The following is a 10,158-nucleotide window of genomic DNA, read 5'->3' on the forward strand; positions in this document are numbered from 1 at the left end:
GGAGGAGAAGATAAGGTAACATTTCTACTTGGCTGACTGCATGTGCAGTTGGCGGCGCTTTAGCTTGTCATGTTTTAAGCTTATAAGCATTTTTATCATTGGAAAATGTTTATAAATATGTATATATATATATATTTTAAAGCATACTGTTGTTAATAAGACTTAAAGCTCATGTTGTTTTCAGACTTAGATTACAGAGGCTTTTGGTTAAACAACAAATGTGTAAAATACACTAAAATATCACAGCATCCGTTTTGAAGATGACATATCTGCCCATGTAACATTTTAATTAGGTTTGGAGTGAAGGCAGACAGGAAATCGGTTGTTTTTCTGGCTTTATCATGTTTCTATATAATTACCACTCTCTGTTATCGGAACAGAGAGTACAACTGTACACATGCATGATCTGATGTTTAAAAGAAGATGACGGAGCAGGAGCAGAAAGGAAAATGGCCAGTTTGTATCTATAAATAAATACATGGTCACAGTCATCATGTCATGTTCAACACTAAAATTAACTCTGATGGTACAACAGGTGAGAAAATGAAAGGACAGAGACTGCAAAGCATCAAATGTTATTGGTACACCAGGAAGACTGAGCCTTTCTAGATCGTGGTGAGATTCTACTGAACGTGCAAAAGTTTTATCATTATCCTCAAGAGTTTCACAATGACGATGAAATGATCTTGCTGTAGCTTTTCTTGGAGGACATCACAAGTAATAGAAGAATTGCCATCAGGGCACAGAGGCAAAGAAGAGGCCACAGCATCAGCCTCCGAAGCTACTTAAAACAGACTAGAGATCTCAAGAAAACAGAAAATTGGGGATCTTTGTAAAAATAGGTTAATTTTTGCCAATGCTGTACTTGAACTTAGAAAACACACTTTTTACAGTTCTAATATGTGCACTGCAATTCAAGACTATTTTTTTTAAAAGAAACTGCATCTCTCTTAGAATGGGATAATGAACTGGCATGTGTTACATAAATAGTACATCTGCCAGGGATTAAAGTACCTCCATTCATACATCTTGTGCCATATTTTAAAAAGGAAAAGGCGTACAGCTATTCTAGACAAATACAATTAAATAAGTATAAATTAATGTATCCTTTTCTTATTTCAATGACAAAAAGCACCTTTGTAGACTTATTTTTCTATCTGCTTTTTATGAAATATTTTTTTAAAAAATACAAGTCTGAAAGTAGCCAGATTTTTTAATTAAAATTATGCTTTGTTAATCAGTTCAATTGAATTTATTATTCAATTTCATAAGTGTTAAAGACAGCATTGTAATCCACAGTGCATGTAGCACATTTAATAACAAGCATTCTTATTCTGGATAATACCTCAAAATGTGTTAGAAGTGTATCCTGTGAGGAAATACATCACCTATCACTCATGTTTCACAAAAATACCTAAAAGCAGCTCAAAGTCATAGCTAAAAGGGCAAGTGTCGGGGCACAAACTGAAATACTCCAACATTAAGGCATGAAAAAGAGCAGAAAAAAAGCACTTAATCAAGACATAGGGACTTTTCAACCAACCTTTCTATATAGTAAAAGCAACGCTGTTTTAATTCCTTGAATGTGTTTTAGGGTATTTATTATTGAGCCATAAGTACACAGTGCACACGCACATAGCCAGTTTTGTATCTGGTTTTATTCACCTGTTCATTCAGGGGATCAACAGCATCAGGGGCTGAGTCAGGGCTGGGCATAAACTTCCTGCCATTTGACTGCAGAAAGGAACTAATGGACAGTTACACACAACACAAGCAATGCTGGCTGAACTAATTCCTGGTGCAAATCCATTATGGTCAGTAAAATTATCTCTAGGATGAATATGGCTCCAGATGCTTATTGATTACTGAAGGAAATTTGCACACTGAATATTTTATTTATCAAGTTTCTTACGTACACAGCTATTAAGATCAATGGAATAATGCTAAAAGCTCCATTTTCATTCAAACATGTCCTGGTGCTTTGTGTGTTATAACTACTACATAAAACTAAATCAAAATCATATAACACTTAAATTAAATTACTAATTAACAGGAGAAATATGCAGAACATTAGCATTAATTTCAGTAGACAAAGAGGCAGTAATAGCACAGTAGCCCAAGTTATGGGCTAGAATTTCATGGTCAGGAGTCACCTAAAATATAAAATAAAATGGTGGCTTCTGAATTAAGTCTTACAGAGCTGGCTATCTAAGTATCAGACAGGAGACACCAGATGGATTCAGACAGAAAAAGGGGATAGACAAGGGAAAAAGGAGACAGTGTTGGCCAGCACTACATAGGCAGAATCACATCAGTGCGCCAGCTGCCCGCCTGCCTCAGGAGTCCTGATTTCCTGAAGGAAGAAAGTTTGCCAGCGTCGGTGTTATTCGATATTGTATGGCTGCCAACATTTTCCCTCTCCTGAAAGACGTAAAAATGTTTATAACATGTAAAGCCCAAGAAATACAATACCGGTCTCACTGAAATCCAAAAAAAAAGTCCATCAGTTACACGGATGGGATCAAGATTTTCCTCTGATAATTTTCCCATTTGTTCAAGTGATGATTATACATCTATTAACATGACTCAAAAGTCAAGACTCGGAGAACAAAATTTAATGAGAAAAGTAAAAAAAGACAAAGCAAAACACATACAAAAAAGAACAACAACAGCAACAAAAACTGATGGTGAGAGTCGTTCCATTCGTCATTACATGCCACAAAAACTTGGAAATGAGCTTTTTCTAGTCTGGCATGATGACAGCTATTTACTTGTGAATTTCAAAGCAGTGTAAATATTTTTGTTTTAACAGACGAAATGTAACTATCAGTCACCAAACATTCTTTACCATTTAAACACATTTCTTAGCAGACACAAATTCATGTGTTATACTTGAAACTGGTAAGTATTTCACAGCAGGGTATTGGTACTCTTCATTCATTTTTTATTAAAAAGTTGTATCTATTACATGTGTGAAAGATTGCTCTAGCTGCTTATATGAGTTGGCATTGCACTCAGCAGATGATACTGAAAAGCACTAGTTTAATTCAATAATTACTTCTTTAACTTTCTCATGTTTCAGTTCCAAGCTCAAAATATTACTTTTAATTAAAAATACAAGAGGAGATTGCTTAGTTATCTAGTTCTTTAACAGTGCACTGCTTAGCATAAGGCACTTAAAATTAATTTAATCACTGTCTGTTGCCTTTGCACTAAGTGGTGCTTAAAAATGAGCTGGTTAACTCATGTCCTCTAACTGATTTGTTTTATATACCTAAGGAAAGAAATCAGCTCCTACCTGTATTTGTGATCAGTGATGGAGTCACCTGATTGCAGCAACCTGCTCATTTCTCCTTTCCCCCTTTCATTTCAGCGAGTGCATCTTTCACCAGTAGCCTCAGAAATGCCTTTTGCTCTCATGGACTCAGTTCTGTCATTTCTAGCATCCATTGCCTTTACATTATTTACAATGATTTTACATTGCCTTCTGCAGCTTATTACCTTCACTAAATAACTGTGGAATCAAACTTTCTACTTAAAACATCTTTGGCAAAGCTCTTTTCTGAGTAATACTTTTCATTTGGTTTCTTTTCAGAGTATAAATTTAAAGCTTGACGTTTATGAGACAAACAATAATGAAGTTGTGAGGCTTCCAAAATGATTTATTTATGAGACCTCTTTCTAACCTTTTAATTTAAATCTTTATTTGGAATTGGGTTAACAGAAGAAAGTGAAATATATTTTTCACTCTAATCCTAAATCAATATTAGCTCAGCAAATTATTTTATCTGAGCTAGACACCATATATTTTTACCATTAAAAGTAATCTGCAGCAGGCAATATAACTAATGCTGCTTAATAATAATTCATTTCAGTCCACAGAAAACTCACAGCTTCCTATTTCCAGAAATCACAATGAGAAGTCCACCTTTTTTTTCCAGGTACCTTCGAATAATTTTGACTCTCTGCAGTCCTCTGTATAGTGGTCTCACTTAGTTGATGCTAATGGGTACCTAGAATTGAGGTGGATAATACATTGACTAAAAGGTTTACTTTAGACATCTATAGAAAGACTCTTCTACCTAGGACACATCCAGACAGCCCTCAGAGTGATTGAGCTGAAGCATATTGGAAAAAAGCACAATTTAAATGCAACAGTTTGATTACATTGCAACATGTTGACATTATTTATTACAAATATCTACAAAACCACTACACGTTAATCCTTCCCATTTAGTTGAATTAGTCTTTCTTACTGGAGAACCAGGTTTAATCAGTGTTTCCCAAAAAAGAATGGTAAATATTGCAAAACTTGCTGAACCTAATCTAGAGTGCTAATCAAAATAAAAACTCTCATAATATTTTATTCTGTAAGAGAACTTTACAAATATAATCCCATCCCCAGAAATGGCAATGCTCAAGTATTGCAAATTGTGAGGTTTAGTTTATGGCTTGTTGTTTGTTTGGTGGTTTTGGTTGGTTTGGGTTTGGTTTTATTTGCGTTGTTGTTGTTTTAAAGCTGTTCCCTCTTCCATTGACAGTCACTCCCCTATTACTACTTGAAATGAGTTTGTCTCCTGAGACCGACCAGTACATCCCATCCCATCCCACAGCACAGAGTGCTGACTGGAAATGCCTCGATCCCAGTTTCTGACCAAGCGGTGGCTCAGGAAAAGGTTGCTGCTGCCAATCACATGTTCATCATGTTGCTCAATTATCTGAAATGCTTATTAGCAGGTTGGGAATGACACTCACCCATCACAGTGGCTGTAGGGAGCTGCATCTCACCATCATCTAGAAGTCAGACAAAAAGGGAAGATATTCAGGCTTTGGAGATTAAGCTTCTCTTTCCCTCTCTAGCAGCAAGCTGGTGGGTAGTAATAGTACCATTTTTGCTTAAAATTTTCAATGTTTTTCAAACTGTCCCCTTCATTCATGGAATCAGAGGCATATGGGGACCGATTTTGCAGTCACCTGCAGAATTTCCTCTCATTTGTGCCATTTCAAAGCAGAGCTAAACCACCCACAGATGCACCCACAATAGCTGTGCTGTTGCTTTATGTCCCTGGCAGTGCAGCAACACGGCAGGGCTGAAAACCAGCCGAGGAATCCAAGAGAAACAAATGGAAAAATCATGCCATTTTTTTCCTCATCAGAAAGCTTTACAGTAAATTTGCTTTCCAGTTAAGGGAAATCAGAGTGCCCTTAGTGCTTTGTCAGGAATTACAAAATAAGATGTACTATCAGCAAAGTTTTTATTTTCTTTGAGTGAGATGATATTAAACTTTACAGTCAGCTCAGCCACCCCTGTAAAAATTCAACATTGTTAAATTTAATCACATATGATCATTTTCACCTTCCACAGACACCATTTAATCATCTGCATTCCCCACTTTCTTCTTCCAACTAGCATTCTGACTTGTCTTTTCCTGAGGTTTTAGAAACAACTGTGATATTCAACTGATTTTCTATTAAAGGGCATTTTATTCTCAGAGTTAAATTTCTATTATAATTAAGTTTTATTTTGGTTTGGTCTGGGGATAGGACAGTGGCTAACCCAGTCCGCTTTTATAGATGATGTTAGATGGATCATAGATGAAGATGGTAAGTTTCCTAGGTCATTCAAGGTGAAACAGAAGTTCAGACATAACATATTTTTATAGAAGAAACAACACACAGATGACTATTGAACAAATATTTGCAATAAATTCTAACCAACAAATTGCACTGCAGAAGGAGTGAAAACGGAGAGACACTGTTACCCAGATTTGGTGCTACATGTATCATATTGAATGTGAAGCCTTTCCCTGACATGTACAAAGCATTGTGCAACGGTATGAAATCCAGCGCTGATGAAACTCCAATTGCTACCCACTGAAATGCTCAATTCCTCCCATGCCTTTTTGCATATTTTCCCCTCTTAGCTGACGAGGCCAAACCCGCTACAGTCCTGAAGTGTCTGTCTGTTAGTTTCTGTGTCTTTCGGGCAGTAAGAATTTTTATTTCTCCTTTGTTTTTTCCTTTTTTTTCCTGAAGAATGGCATATTCTCTAGTTAAAAAAATTGAGATAGAATGTGAGATAGGGAACACTAATTAGTGAAACAACACCAACATATGTACTTTAATTTTTTGAAGTTTACACTATATAGAAAAAAATCTAAGCTATTTTGTTCTGATTGCCCTACCAAACCCTCATATTACAGAAATAAAATCAGTTTTGTGATGTAATGAAAAAGAAGACAATGTTTAAAGGTTGGCCAGACATATCAACAACAGACACTTTTAATTAAGAGCGTACTGCAGGAACCACCTCATCTCCATGAATAAGCATTTACTCATCCTTGTTAGCAGCTCTATGTGCCTACTCACCTTGTGACTTAACAGTGAAGGCCAAATTAAAAAGATGCAACACATCATTTGCTGAAATAAACAGGAATTATCCATATAAAAAGTTTATTATTAAAAAGACTCTGAAGAGAATGGCAGCATTGATTTCAATTGACTCCAGGTGCTACTCTGCTTATTATTTGGAAGGCTGTACATTAATTCCATGGCACTTCACTTTGATACAAAAAAAGATACAATGCAAAACTGAACCCAGAGTAATAAACTTTGACAGAAAGACGACATTAATAGGAGCAACCAATGACTGTAGATCTAAGCAACAGCTAATCAAACCTAAGAGGATTTACCTAATTAATCCTGTGTTGCACAGCTATCCAGATTGCTTTTCTATCCAATCCATATTGTAACTACTCATTACTTACTCTTAGCTTGCTTTCTAGAAACAAGTGTCACGTCACATAACAAGCTGAACAGTATTGCCTATTTTTGAACTGGGTTACTGTACTACTGTGTAAGCAGTTGGCTAATGCACTGCAAAAATAGCTCCAGAGCTCCAAACTGTTTGGAATTAGTTTCTTTTTTAAATCACAAACCAAATGGTAACAGTCAACACTAACTCTCTGGAGAGCAGCATTTGCGTTTAGCAGGGAACCTCTTTTTTAAAAGAAATGATGGAAAAATAACTTTATGTTTGCATACTTCATGTTTAGGTTTGAACTCATCAAAGAAAACGTACAGACTAACAAGAAGTATATTGTCAAAGAAACCCAATGGTTGTAGTTTAAAGGCTGCTCTAATTGATAAATTTAAAATATCTGACAAAGAAGCTTCAGAATGTGGCAGGTGTGTGTCATGTATAGTTTTACTGTCTAAGTAAAGCAAACATATGAAGAGATTAAAAAAATAGATTAAGTGTTTTATAAGCTACTGCTAGCCTACACTAGCCAGCTGAAGGCTTTAAATAATTTAATCCCTTCAGCAACTGCCAGTCCCAACTGCAATACTGAAACAAGGTCTGAATTCAGTTTGAAACCCAACAGGTGCAGTCTAATACTGCCTCCTTAATTCAGCTACTGATCTATGTTTGTGAGGACAGCGTATTCTTAAATTCACCATGGCATTAATTAAATTAGTCTAAGTGCCTCCTGGTTTATTCCATCTTCTACTATCAAATTTATCTCAGACAGTACTCTGTTTCTTTCCCCTCCCCTCTCGACATGCTTTTCGTGCCAGATGGAAGACAAAGAGTTCTTAAAGAGCTTTTAAAATAGATTTTTCTTGATATATAACTTATATAAAAATACAAAATAAACCAGGGAAACTGAACAATATCAAACGTTTAATACTGATTCTATTAGCTTCAATTTTAATATTTGGAAGAGGAAGGAGGTACATAAAGTTAATGGCAAGCAAAGTTCTAATGGCATATCATCACCTGTACTCAGTCTCTTCTTGGGACAATCCAGAATTTAAGTTGCATCTGACACAAATAAGTGATTTCTTATTTTTATATGCTAAATATTTTTACCAACGTTTGCTAGTAGCACAAGCCAATGCATACTGCCAAAGGTAACCATTCACCAGCAAAACCAGTCAAAGTAAAAAAGCAGCAGTACTAAGAAGCTTCTATTAACGGTGCCAGGGATGGGGTTTTCCCCCCTTCTCCTTCAAGTCAGGGACAGTTTAACAAAGCCCAGGGAAATGCTGCTCACTATCCTACTTCCCACAGGAGTTTAAAGGCTATCCTATATTTTCCTCCAACCACAGGACAAGAGAAGAAGAAATTCTCACTTCTTTGCCAACAGAGCTGGAGGATGAGACACTTCAAGGCACAAATTCCTTTTCCTTTCTTGCAGGTTGGGGCACAGTCATCCTTGGGATGCACATGGAGAGTCTTCTCTCTCTCAAGCAATGAAGCATCATGTTTGGCATATGCAAATGAGAGGATAGCGTTACCTTAATTCGACATTTTTGCATTCTAAAGTAGTAAGTCACTGGAGTAATGAAGCCAGCTCAGACAGCAGATCATAATTCAATGTCATTCGATCAATCAGTCCTAGAATATGCCATGCAAGTGACATGCAGGCTTATGGAAATGAAAACAGATTAAATATACACGAAACCAAAATATGTTCTTAAATCACAAGCTGTTCAACATATTAATAGTTAGCTTAAAAATACAAAGATTCTCATCCATTAAAAAATGTCTTGCAACTACAATAAAATTGAACTCCGGTGCAGCAGCACAGATTGGAATTTCCAATACTTCCATCAGCGTGTGGATGAACAATATGCTTTAAGATTAATATATTAAAAGTATCTTTGAAATAAGATAGAACACTATTATTTCCAGTTTTGTATATACAGATTATTAACCAACTATTCTTTTTATTATCTCAATATGGGCACTATTCATTCTCTATTTTAGAACTGAATGTATTGAATTGTACATTTTTGTTTCACAATTCATCTTAATGTTGACGTAATGCAGTTCTATTACCACTTACATTGTGTCCCCTGATCACACTCGTACTTTAAATCAGTAAACAAATGAATTTTTCGAGCACAGAGAGCAACCCAAAGATTCAGAGCCAGTAATATGGCTCTGCCAGTTAGTTTATAGAGACCTGAAATTTAAAATTCAGGTTCAAAACCATCAATTCTAGGATTATAACTTTTAAAAGAAGGAAAATTCAGGAAGAGAATGTACAGAAGACAGATCGCAGGAATGCTCAGACAGTGATAATATCTGCATTCTATTAACAAAGCTTAAATATTATAACAGTTTTCATTCACAAATCTCTGCATATCAAATACATTAAAATATTTAGAGCATATCATTTTAGTCCTGTAAAAATGTGTTTGCATTATCAACTCTTAGTCACATGAATAATCACTGCCTAAGAATTCCCAGTCTAATCTTCTGAGAACAAAAGTTTGTAGAATCAGACCTTTGTTAAGTATTTAATGCATAATGCTAATTTACGCTCAAAACCAAAGGGGAAAACAACAACCACCACAACCATGACATTGCAGTGGTAAAATACTATACTACTCAATGGAGTTTTGAGGAAAAAGTAGTGAAGACACTCCAGAAATACTTGATATGAAAAGGTACGTGGAAGATACCATGTATAGACCTAGAAATGTTAGCCAGACATCCAAAAGATATCAAAATAATAATAAATGAAAGGTTAGTTTAAATTCCAGGCTTTGTGTTTCTAAAATTCACTTATTTGTTCTCTCTTCTATAACAGTTGCTCAAAAAGAAATAATTAAACTAAACTTGTCAAGTGTTTTTCAAGAACAGCAAGATTTAGGAAAAAAACAGCTGCTGTGAAACTTAGAAGAGAATTTTAAGACTTGCCACTTTTGATGAGAAGGCATTGCAGCCATTGTCTTGTGGAGATTTAAATGGGGGAGAGATCTTTGTCTTCCTGCCCATCCCCTTTTCTGGCAATGTTCATCCTGAGGTGCACATAGCAGGAGAAATGAATATGCTCTTTCACACCTACTTGTGTGAAAGGCGCACGATGCTCCTGGTAGCTCTTCTACCACCTGATGCGCAAAAGCCAGGCAGAGTCCGGCCTCTCATCAAAACCAGCATTCCAAATCCATTTTTCTTTCTGTTAAGCTACTTCTGCTTTATTGTGTTGTTGATTTGTCTGCAGAAGAGTACTGACACAAGACAGAAAATGGTAGTACTGGCTAGAGTCAAGCATGATCCCAAAAGACACAGACTAACGTTTCCTCAAAGTTCTGCCAATATACAGTATTAGACTTGCAACGTTTCTGTTTTTCAGGTCCTGGGAA

The 10,158-nt window shown here is 35.9% G+C and overlaps 1 long non-coding RNA gene across 1 annotated transcript; it reads right to left on the reverse strand.

Annotated features, from left to right (window-relative positions):
- Positions 1-3,892: 3,892 nt before the first annotated feature.
- Positions 3,893-8,345, reverse strand: LOC309442271. Its single transcript, XR_014184577.1, has 3 exons — positions 8,137-8,345; positions 4,756-4,794; positions 3,893-4,013 (listed from the first exon to the last, which is right to left on the reverse strand). It is a non-coding gene; the product is annotated as an uncharacterized lncRNA (long non-coding RNA).
- Between the last annotated feature and the right edge of the window lie 1,813 nt (positions 8,346-10,158).

This window comes from Streptopelia decaocto (genome assembly GCF_964273445.1).
Source record: "Streptopelia decaocto genome assembly, chromosome: 7".
In the NCBI taxonomy this organism is placed as follows: Eukaryota; Metazoa; Chordata; class Aves; order Columbiformes; family Columbidae; genus Streptopelia; species Streptopelia decaocto.